Consider the following 9,722-nt stretch of genomic DNA (forward strand, 5'->3'; position numbering starts at 1 on the left):
GTCTCTGTGGCGCAATCGGTTAGCGCGTTCGGCTGTTAACCGAAAGGTTGGTGGTTCGAGCCCACCCAGGGACGCGGGAGACAGTTCCTTTACTTGTTTTTTTTAGTCTTGGCTCCCATTTGGGGGTTCATTTTATTTGCGTTGCGCTGGAAGGCCGGGGACCAGGGAACCGCGTCTGCAAACTGGATTTGCCCTGCAGCCGGAGAGAGCAGGGAGGTGAATGAGTTCAAGGCCTCTTGTGTAATGGGCAAGGTCACAGGCAGCCAGGCCCGGATTCTCCAAGGTATTTAGGCTGAAATTAAGGGGAGGAAGGACGCTGAATCGCTTTAGGGACCTGAGCCCCAAAAGCTACAAGGAGGAAGATGAATGAGGGCAATTCTCAGAGGGGGCTGGGAAGCTGGTGTGTGCAGAGAGTTTCTCAATGGCTTTGGGGGGCTGCTGATGGTTTTCTTTTCACTGCCACCAACCCCCCCCCTCCCAGGAAAGGTGGGGAACTGGGGAGTTCTGAGTAGCTGTTAGCCCCAGGTGACTCTGGTCAGTATTCATAGCACTTCTTGTGTCTAAGAGTATCATGGGTGCCCCTTCCTTAACAGAGAAGGGAAGAAAAGGCTGTCACAGAGATTAGCCTTGCTCTTCCGGTTCCTTGTACCACATTCAACCCCCCTGCATTTATGATCAACACCTCCCTCCCCCAGGAAATAACAAAATTGTGGGGTGTGGGGGGGGGACACTTCACCAAAGAATCTGACTGCAGTTGTTTTCAGGCCTGCCAGGGGGAAAAGGGCAGGACTAGCTAGGAGACAGGGCTCAGATCCACAAAGATATTTAGGCTCTTAACTTTGAAATCCGTGGAAGTGAGGAGCCTAAAGACTTTTTTTGAATCTGGGCCTAAATTTGCCAAAATCCACAGTCAGGGGCCGATTTTCTAACGAGCTCAGCTCCCATGTAGAGCCAATCCTGCCAGCATTTACACCTGTGCTTTGCTGTAACGTCAGCGGGTCTACTGCTGTGATTAAAGTGGAGGGTGTGTGCTGGATTGGGCCCAGGGAAGACGTACAGCAGTCAATGGGACCATGCGTGAGGGTAATGTTACACACATGCTGAAGTGTTTGCAGGAGTGGGAGCTGAGCTCTTTAGAAAATCTGGCCCTGGTTGTAGGCGTTGAGTGCTTGGAAATCTGGCCTCTGGAGACCACTTAGCCTGTAATACAAACATGTGGTTCCCCCAAAATTAGCATCCCCATCTGCAAAGAAGATAAGAAAATATGAGTGGCAGGATATTAAAAAACATGATCAGAGACCTGAAAGCCATAACTATTTTTAATAAAAGAAAAAGGAGCCGAGGGTACGGAACTTCCAACCTTATCTAATGCCAGAGTCCTGTTTTGAAAACATCTTTTCCCCCCTAAAGCCTGTTTAAAACAAACCAACTTCTGCCTCACCTGATTTGTTTTTTACTATTGAAACCAGAGGGCAAGATTTGTGTTTTAGTGAAGGGCCTGAAATGCAGCAATGTCCTTTCAGGGGGAATCTCTGTGGTTTTGGAAGAAGGAAGAAATTAATATTTTCAAGTAAGGTTTCAGAGTAACAGCCGTGTTAGTCTGTATTCGCAAAAAGAAAAGGAGGACTTGTGGCACCTTAGAGACTAACCAATTTATTTGAGCATAAGCTTTCGTGAGCTACAGCTCACTTCATCGGATGCTGTAGCTCACGAAAGCTTATGCTCAAATAAATTGGTTAGTCTCTAAGGTGCCACAAGTACTCCTTTTCTATTTTCAAGTAAGGAGGCATAATTAATTCTATTGTCAGAATTAATGAGTGAAACTCTGTGTTATCCAAGAGGTCAGGCTAGATTATTAGAATGGTCCCTTCCGGCTTCAGGATCTATGAAATATTGTTCACAAAGCAAAGAGAAAAGCAACTCCCCAGGAAGGGGATCACAATTTCAGTTTATTTCTTCAGTTTACAGCATGGAATATTTTCCTACAGAGAGGCCCAGTAATAAGCAAAAGGGAGGAACAATGGGACTGCTTAAGTCTGGCTTTGCAAAATATTTCTATCTAGCTGCTTCTGTTTGATGCTTTTCCTCTTCTCAGTGAACAGCATTAAGGTATGAGGTTTCCTCCCAGTCCCAGATACACTGTGGCCTTTAGATTACAGTCTGGGAGCTACACTTTAAAGTGGAAAACACTTTACATACCTGCTTTGAAAAAAATAAGAAAAGAAAAGAAAAGATGTGGGAGGCCTGTCCCTTTAAGAGAGTTGTCCCATTCAGCAGTGTGAACATAAACAGGCCTGAAGTTTTCATTTAAACCAAGCTGCCTAATCTGTTGTGCATTTTGAGGTAGTTTTATACACATGGATCCTTTTCCGTTTGGCACAACATCACTCCTCTATATTAAACATTTAATCCTGTCTCCTACAGAACAGTGGAGAGCTGGGGGGAGGGGGGGAGGATAAAGAAACCCAATACCCTTTAGAGAAGCAAATTTCTCTTTAACATGTGCATTAAAAGAAATCCGGCAGCATCATTTACAAGGATTTTTTTATCCCCTCAGTGGTCTGTGGCTCATAGTTTTAAAATGCATATTATTGTGCATTTGTTTTCTAAGGAGGGGTTTTTTTTGGGGGGGGTGTTTGTTTGTTTGTTTAAGACAACTATTTTCCCACGCAGAGGCCTGCAGGCTTTCACATGGAAGGGGATTTTAACCCCTTCGTTTTGAATGTGAGGGTCCCCATCCTGCAAACACTTGACTACCAGGATTCAGGAGCTTCATGGTAGTAAATTTGAAAGCACATGTAGGGTTGTTTGCATAATGGGGACTTAAGGTTATATTTGGAGTAACGACTTAGGTACACAGAGAGAGAGAGAGAGGAGTCAAGGAAAGACAGAGAGAGAAAAGGAAAGAATGGGAAAATAAAAGAGGAAGAAAATATGTAGAAAGGAAAGAAACAGAGGGGAGCAAGAGAAAAAAAGGAGAAGAAAAAAAGAGGAAAGGAGAGGAAAAGACGAAAGAAAGATGAATGTCCTGGAGACGATCTTCATAGCCCCTAGGGACACAGTAATACCGGCTTTCTGCCCAGAGGTGATCTTGGGATAATCCCCAGCCCCCCGCATACCCTGTGGGATAGAGACCTTGTTGATTCGATAGGACTCTGTCGGAACAGAGATCATCTGAATTTCCCCTTTGTCTTCCCTGTTCCTGACCATCTCTCCCCCCGCGCCCCCATTGTCTCCATCCTCCTCTCGGCCTCCGGTCTCCCCCTCACGACCCCCTTTCCCCTATCTAAAGATACTCAGCCGGCCATGCCTTTCTCAGGCAAAACTCCCATTGAGACCCCCGGGGAGGGCAGGCTGCAGGATCGGGCCCTTAGACCTAGGGCTATTTCTTATGTTGTCCTTCTCTTTGTCCGCTCTGCGGCCATCACTCCTTCCCTGCCCCCACCCCCACAGGATCAGTCTTGTTTTTACAGTGTGGGTTTATCAACGTAGATTTAAAGAATCTGGCATCTCTCCCCCGGGGACTTTACTTTTTTCGGTTATCCATCTTCCTTTGATCTGCCCTCCCCTCTCTCCTACAGACACGTTTCTTTGTTTGCGCGCTCTCCGCCACTTTTCCTCTCTATTTCTGCTGATTGGTTACTAAGGGCTTGATCCAAAACTCATTGAAGTCTAGAGGAATCTTGCCACTGGTTTCACTGGGCTTCGGATCAGGCCCCATGCGTGGTCTATACATACTCACCCAGCTCTTCATTTGCCTCGGAGTCTCTTTTAGGTTTCTATATTTCTCTTGCTGGGATTCCTTTCTTTCGCTGGGCATTTGCTATCTCCCAATCCTTTAACTCTATCTAGCTATCTATCTACCTGTCTATCCCCATTCACATCATCATCTAATCTATCTATCTATCTCCATACACCCCATCTATCTATCTATCTATCTATCTATCTATCTATCTATCTATCTATCTATCTATCTATCTATCTATCTATCCCCATTCAGATCATCTAATCTATCTATATCTATCTATCCCCATACACACCCCAATATCTATATCTATCTATCTATCTATCTATCTATCTATCTATCTATCTATCTATCTATCTATCCCCATACACACCCCAATATCTATATCTATCTATCTATCTATCTATCTATCTATCTATCTATCTATCGCCATACACACCCCAATATCTATATCTATCTATATCTATCTATCCCCAAACACACCCCAATATCTATCTATCTATCTCTGTCCCTTTGTGGTCCAATAAATTGCTGATGTAACGACACTGACATTATCCAGTACTCCTTTAAAAGGAAGACTATTTTTAGCTTGACACTCTTTTTGTTGCTGTTGTTTCCCTCCTGGAAATGTGTTTTCTGCCATCTTCTCTCATGCGAACTTTCTGGGGGCTTTGAGCGCAAATTCCCCTTTTCTCAGCTACTTTGTTAAAAAAATTTTGTTGTTGTTGTTGGTTGGTTTAATTCAATGTCCTCCCCTTTCCCCTCCTCCCCACTAGGAAAGGACAGGATTGAATTAAATAGATCAAATCCTATATTATATCATTGTATTTCCGCCCCCTCTCGCCTCAGGCAGAAAGAGCTCAGAAGACATTTGTTCTAATTGTTTTTACCCTCTGATGAGAATTAGAACCTGGAACTCGGGTTATTTATTTATTTGATTTATTTGAAAGGAAGCGACACTCGGAACCCACCGCTCCCATTCATTCAAAAAAGACACAGCCCGGATGCTCCGAATTGTCCCTCTCCTACGCGCCTGCGTGACCTTCGTTTGCTGCAAAATAACCACTAAAACCTTGAACCTGAGCTCCAGCCATTCCTGCCGCTCCGCCTTCCAGCCGCATTTCCAGCCTTCACACCCCACTGCCAGCGGAGGCACAAAAGATCAGAGGCGCCGGGCTCCTCTCTTGGGTTCAAGCCGCGCAGCTCCGGGACCAACGACGTGTCTTCCCCGATAGCCCTGGCACCCTTGGGAATCTAAGCCACCGACTGACAACATCGAGAGATGTAAAGGAAGTGGCGTGAAATCAGCGGTATTCCCAGCATGGTGAAACCTGCCCAGCGAGCCCCCTCCCTGGGAATCTGGATCAGTGCTAAGAATCACGTCCCCTAAAACCATTCCTGGAATTTCTTCCACCCATCCATGAATCCTAGCTCAAGCCACAGAATCTACCCCAGTGCCGACTGCGATATCCGTCTTGTTTTTAAACTAGCTAGTTAGCCATGTAACTAGGCACGGCATAAATACCGGCCAAGAAAAGAACATTATGGTAATTTCGCAACCCACTGGGGTGGGGGAAAGCCCTGGGGGTCAAGAATATAAGATTATGGGTGCATTGCCCAACGATGGTATCAAATAGTTTAACATAACTGACTTCTCCTCATCTACCTAGCCCGATCCTCCCCAAAAATATTGACCCAAAAAGTCAGATCTGGTAGAACAAGAAGCGGCTCTGTAACTAGATAGATAGATAGATAGATAAATAGATAGATAGATAGATAGATAGAGGGGGTGTATGGAAATAGATTAGATTAGATAAAATAGATGAGTGTGTATGGGGATGGACAGATAGATTAAAGATGTGATGTAAAATCGCTGGATAATGGTCCCAGCTCTTACATCCATATTTTCTGTCAGGCTAGGTATATAAAGAGAAGTCAGATTTGTCCCATGGGTGTACTTTTCCACTGTACAAACAAAACCCTTCGTTTAGGGGGGAAAATACTGTCTTTTTTTTTTTTTTTTTTGTCTGATTGACCTATCGTCATAGTTGGGTAGGACATTTCTTCCCCAAGAAGCTGCCTCCGTTTGTTCAGGCTTGAAATGAAACACAAACACTTGTACATTTCAATGACCGAAAAATGCCTGCAGCCGATCGTATAAAGTAGCAGCCTGAACCTGACCCAATGCACGTTTGACGCACACCTGTGTGTTCAGCGGTGGTGCTGGATCTTGTATCCAGTGCAATGTCTACACATGAGGATGAAAAAGTAATGATGATAACTAATAAACGGGGGGGGGGGGAAGGCTATGTTCAATCAAGGTGAAAGAGGTTCGTGGGGAAGGAACATTTCTGCTTTTCTTGGCCTTTCGATTCAGCCAGGTCTTGCCATCCTCAAGAGAGCTCTGCGCCCTGGCCCCGATCCAGCAACACTTGCCTTCGAGATGAGCCTCAAATGAAGCCAGTGCTTTGCTGGAAGAAGGGGTGCGAGGGGGGCAAAGTGTTCAGAGCCTTGCGGGAACCAGCCCCTCTCGGGTAATTTCACAGCAGAGAGGACTATTTGCATTGCAGTAATTTAATTGCACCGCTCAGAAATAATTGCACGGGCTGGCGGGTATTTTCTTTGCGGTTTCGATCCGGCAAAGGATAGTGAATGGATAGTCCCTTTCCTTTCCCCGGTTTGTGTGGCAAGGTTGCCTGTTTCCCTTACTGCTCCAGGCCGTGCCTTGGTTTCCCTCCACCCCCTCTAGTATTTGACTTTATTACCGCCTCGTGTCTGCGAGCTGATCAATAAATCTCGCCTTTGGGTGGGGGGTGGAGGGGGTGTCAGACAGAGTGAACATATGTCATCTGGACAAGAAGAGCCTTGATGCAAACAAAACCCTGTTCCATCCAATAGGCAAAACGCCATGGCAACAGCCAACCCCTTAGCCCCCAGCAGCGTCCCTTGAGCTTGGGAGAAAGGACTGCTGCCTCCCAGCGGTGGAAAGACGAATATCCAACTTACATAACCAAGAGCTCGGGTGTAAGGTCCAGGAGAAGCAGGAAGCCACCCAAAAATCTTTCATCTGGGCCCAGGTGTGCAACAACACAGAGCATTCCATGCCTCATAGGGTCAGTCTGGTGCAGGATCCCATGACTGGGGGTGGGGGGAGAGAGGGTATTTTGGGGCCCCTGGATATTGCTATTTGAAAAATCAAATAACCTCCTAGGAGCTAGTTAGATCCTCTGGAAAAAATCTTGAATTTTGAAGAGTTCTTACAAAGGAAAATTTGGCTACTGCATCACAATTTTGCTGTGATTTATCATTCGTATAAAGGATGACGCCTTGCCAATCTGCTACTGTATCACTGCATACTATTGAATAACTTTGTACATACCTTGGCCTTCCTGACAATAATTTGTAGACCCTTGAAGATCATTTGGGGGAGCCAAGTGTTCTATTAACTCCCCGCTTCCCATAGTGCTGGGCCGGTCACGGCATGTTAGCATTCGAATCAATACAGTCTTGATGACTTTTCACACGCAACTGGAAGTAGTAGGGTGTACAGAGATTATCCTTGCTGGTGTTAAACATCAATAATGAACATCACTGGTGGTGGTGTGAGGAAGGATCCTGAAGTACTGTTCATATTTAGCAACTTTCCAGCTTTTCTGCTGTTGATTAACACTCACAACTCCTTGTGAGATGGGCTGTTATGATTATCCCCGTTTTACAGATCCTTCCCGGAAGTCTGCACCTTGACCTCGTGAGAAGGTTTGTTTGTTCCAGTGTCCCCAAGAGTGATGCCACTGGGTGTTTTAACTGCTGGGAGGGCCACCCAAGCTGGACAGGTGCAGACAAAAAGCAGTGCATTATTAGCCCTCCAGGTTGGGGGTTGTGCGACAGACCAATAACCTGTCCTCCTACGCCAGTTACATTATAGGGACACAGCAAGGGAGCCATTCCAGCAAGAAGCATGACAGACAGGCATGGCAAAGCCAAGTTCATGCCCTTAAGTGATGGCTGGTGCGCAGACAGGACTCAGGTTTTACAGATGGGCGACGCGAGAAGGACCAAGGGACGGATTTTCCGACATATGCGGCTCCTGTTCAGGGACCTAGATGAAACTACCGCATGTGACCTCCCGCTCCCCACGCAGTAGCTCTCCCTGTTCTCACTGGGAGCTGCAGAGGGCTGAGCATTTATGCAAATCCAGCCCCTTTCGTTAGGGGCCTAAATAGAATCTGAGCACTTTTGAAAATCTGACCGTTCATCTGGGTGTCTAAAGTTACATCTACCTCTGAGCTGTGGGGTGCAATTCCCAGCTCACGGAGATGTACTCACAGTCGCGCAAGCAGAGCTGGCGCCTAGAAAGAGCAGGGTGGCCACAGTGGCAAAGGTGGCCATTTGGGCAAGCTGACCGCCGTAAAATCCTGCCGAACGCCTTGGGTTAGTACTCGGGACAGCTAGGCCGAACTGCCGCTCACATTGCCATGGATACAATGCTATTTGTAGGTGCTAGCTGGAGCAGAACTTGTGCAGGTACATCTATATGAGCTGGAAATCACACCTGCCTGCTCAAATGTAGACGTATCCTTCAGGGGAGCTATAGGGTGCTAGGCTCTTTTGAAAGTGTGGCCCCAAGTTATTTGCCTAAAGCTATAGAGAGTTAGTGTTGGAATAGCAGGAATTCCTGGTGTTCAACCCACTAGCTCTGCTGCTTGCAACACTGAAAGGAAATGCCAGAGGCGAGAGGGGGAGAGGGGAAATTCTACATGAGAAATGTTTTAAAACCCACACATTTTGCCTGCAGTTTAATAGATGCTGACACGAAAAGGAAAACAGTGCAGTCATAGGGTGAGAAAGATCATTTTCTGTTTAGTCTCCAACAAAGCTGCTCTCTGTATCTCCATGCCACACCTCAATATTAACAAGTCTTTTTTTAAAATAAAAGCTCCAACTCAAATGTTTCCAAGTGTTCCTACAGCAGCAGGCTCAAAAGGCGGTGCGAAGCAGCATGGGTGCGTGAAATATGAGGTGCAGGAGCAGCTGGAGAAGTTATCACTAATACGTTTCCAAAGATTTTGTGAAGTTGTGGCTTAGAGCCACCATGAGACAATCTGGATTCTAGAGAGGTATGAAAGTTCTGGCTCCATGTTACCCCCATCTAATTCACTGTAGTTGAAGGTCACCAAATAAACTGTATTCCAAACCGCTTGTGAATCCAAACAGCCTTTGAAATAAACGATACACAGAGTGAGGTTAAAGGCCCAGATCCTCAAAGCAACTTGGGTGCTTAATGCTCATCATGTTGAAGTCAATAGGAGTTAGGCACTAATCTAAATACCTTTGAGGATCTGGGGCAATTTCTTTTTAGGAGGATCTTAGGGGCTCCTTCTCTGGAATCCTCTTTCTTTCTTTCTTTCTTTCGCTCTTTCTTTCTTTCTTTCTTTTAAAAAAATACTTACTGTTTAAAATAATCTGGTGCATCCCACAGGCAGCTACTTTGTTCATCAGAAGAGGCAAAAGACACCTTGAAAAGGGTAGATATAGCAGAATCCAAAAAAGTGGAGAAGGGGATAAACTGCATCAGCGACAGAGAAGCCTCCCCCATTGCCCCTTCAGTTTGAATGCTGTTAACCAAATCATACAGTTGAAAGACAAGAACATACCATCAAGAGTTGAATGTATCCCCAAGCCCAGTCTTCAAGGGGAATTTTGGTTGAGGAAGGTCTCCAGGATCAAATCCAAGTGAAGAAAAATATGCTTATGTGTCATGAAAATAATAAATAGCCCTAGAAAGGCACCTGTATTTATCCAGAGACTCCTTTTCTCTTGTATCTGCATTTATATTAAATGTTTATTTTAGTGGCTAGTTGAATTTGTTTGTACAACCCAATGGAGCCGATATAACTGTAGATCTCCGGCTGTAAAGGTTTGGGTGTTGTTTATCTGTCTCCCTTCTGACAGTTATCACAATGTAATCCTTTGAGTC

General features: G+C 45.5%; 1 non-coding gene across 1 annotated transcript; it reads left to right on the forward strand.

Annotated features, from left to right (window-relative positions):
* Window positions 1-74, forward strand: TRNAN-GUU (transfer RNA asparagine (anticodon GUU)). Its single transcript has one exon. It is a non-coding gene; the product is annotated as a tRNA-Asn (tRNA).
* Window positions 75-9,722: the final 9,648 nt, after the last annotated feature.

Source organism: Natator depressus, chromosome 27, assembly GCF_965152275.1.
Source record: "Natator depressus isolate rNatDep1 chromosome 27, rNatDep2.hap1, whole genome shotgun sequence".
Taxonomy (NCBI): domain Eukaryota; kingdom Metazoa; phylum Chordata; order Testudines; family Cheloniidae; genus Natator; species Natator depressus.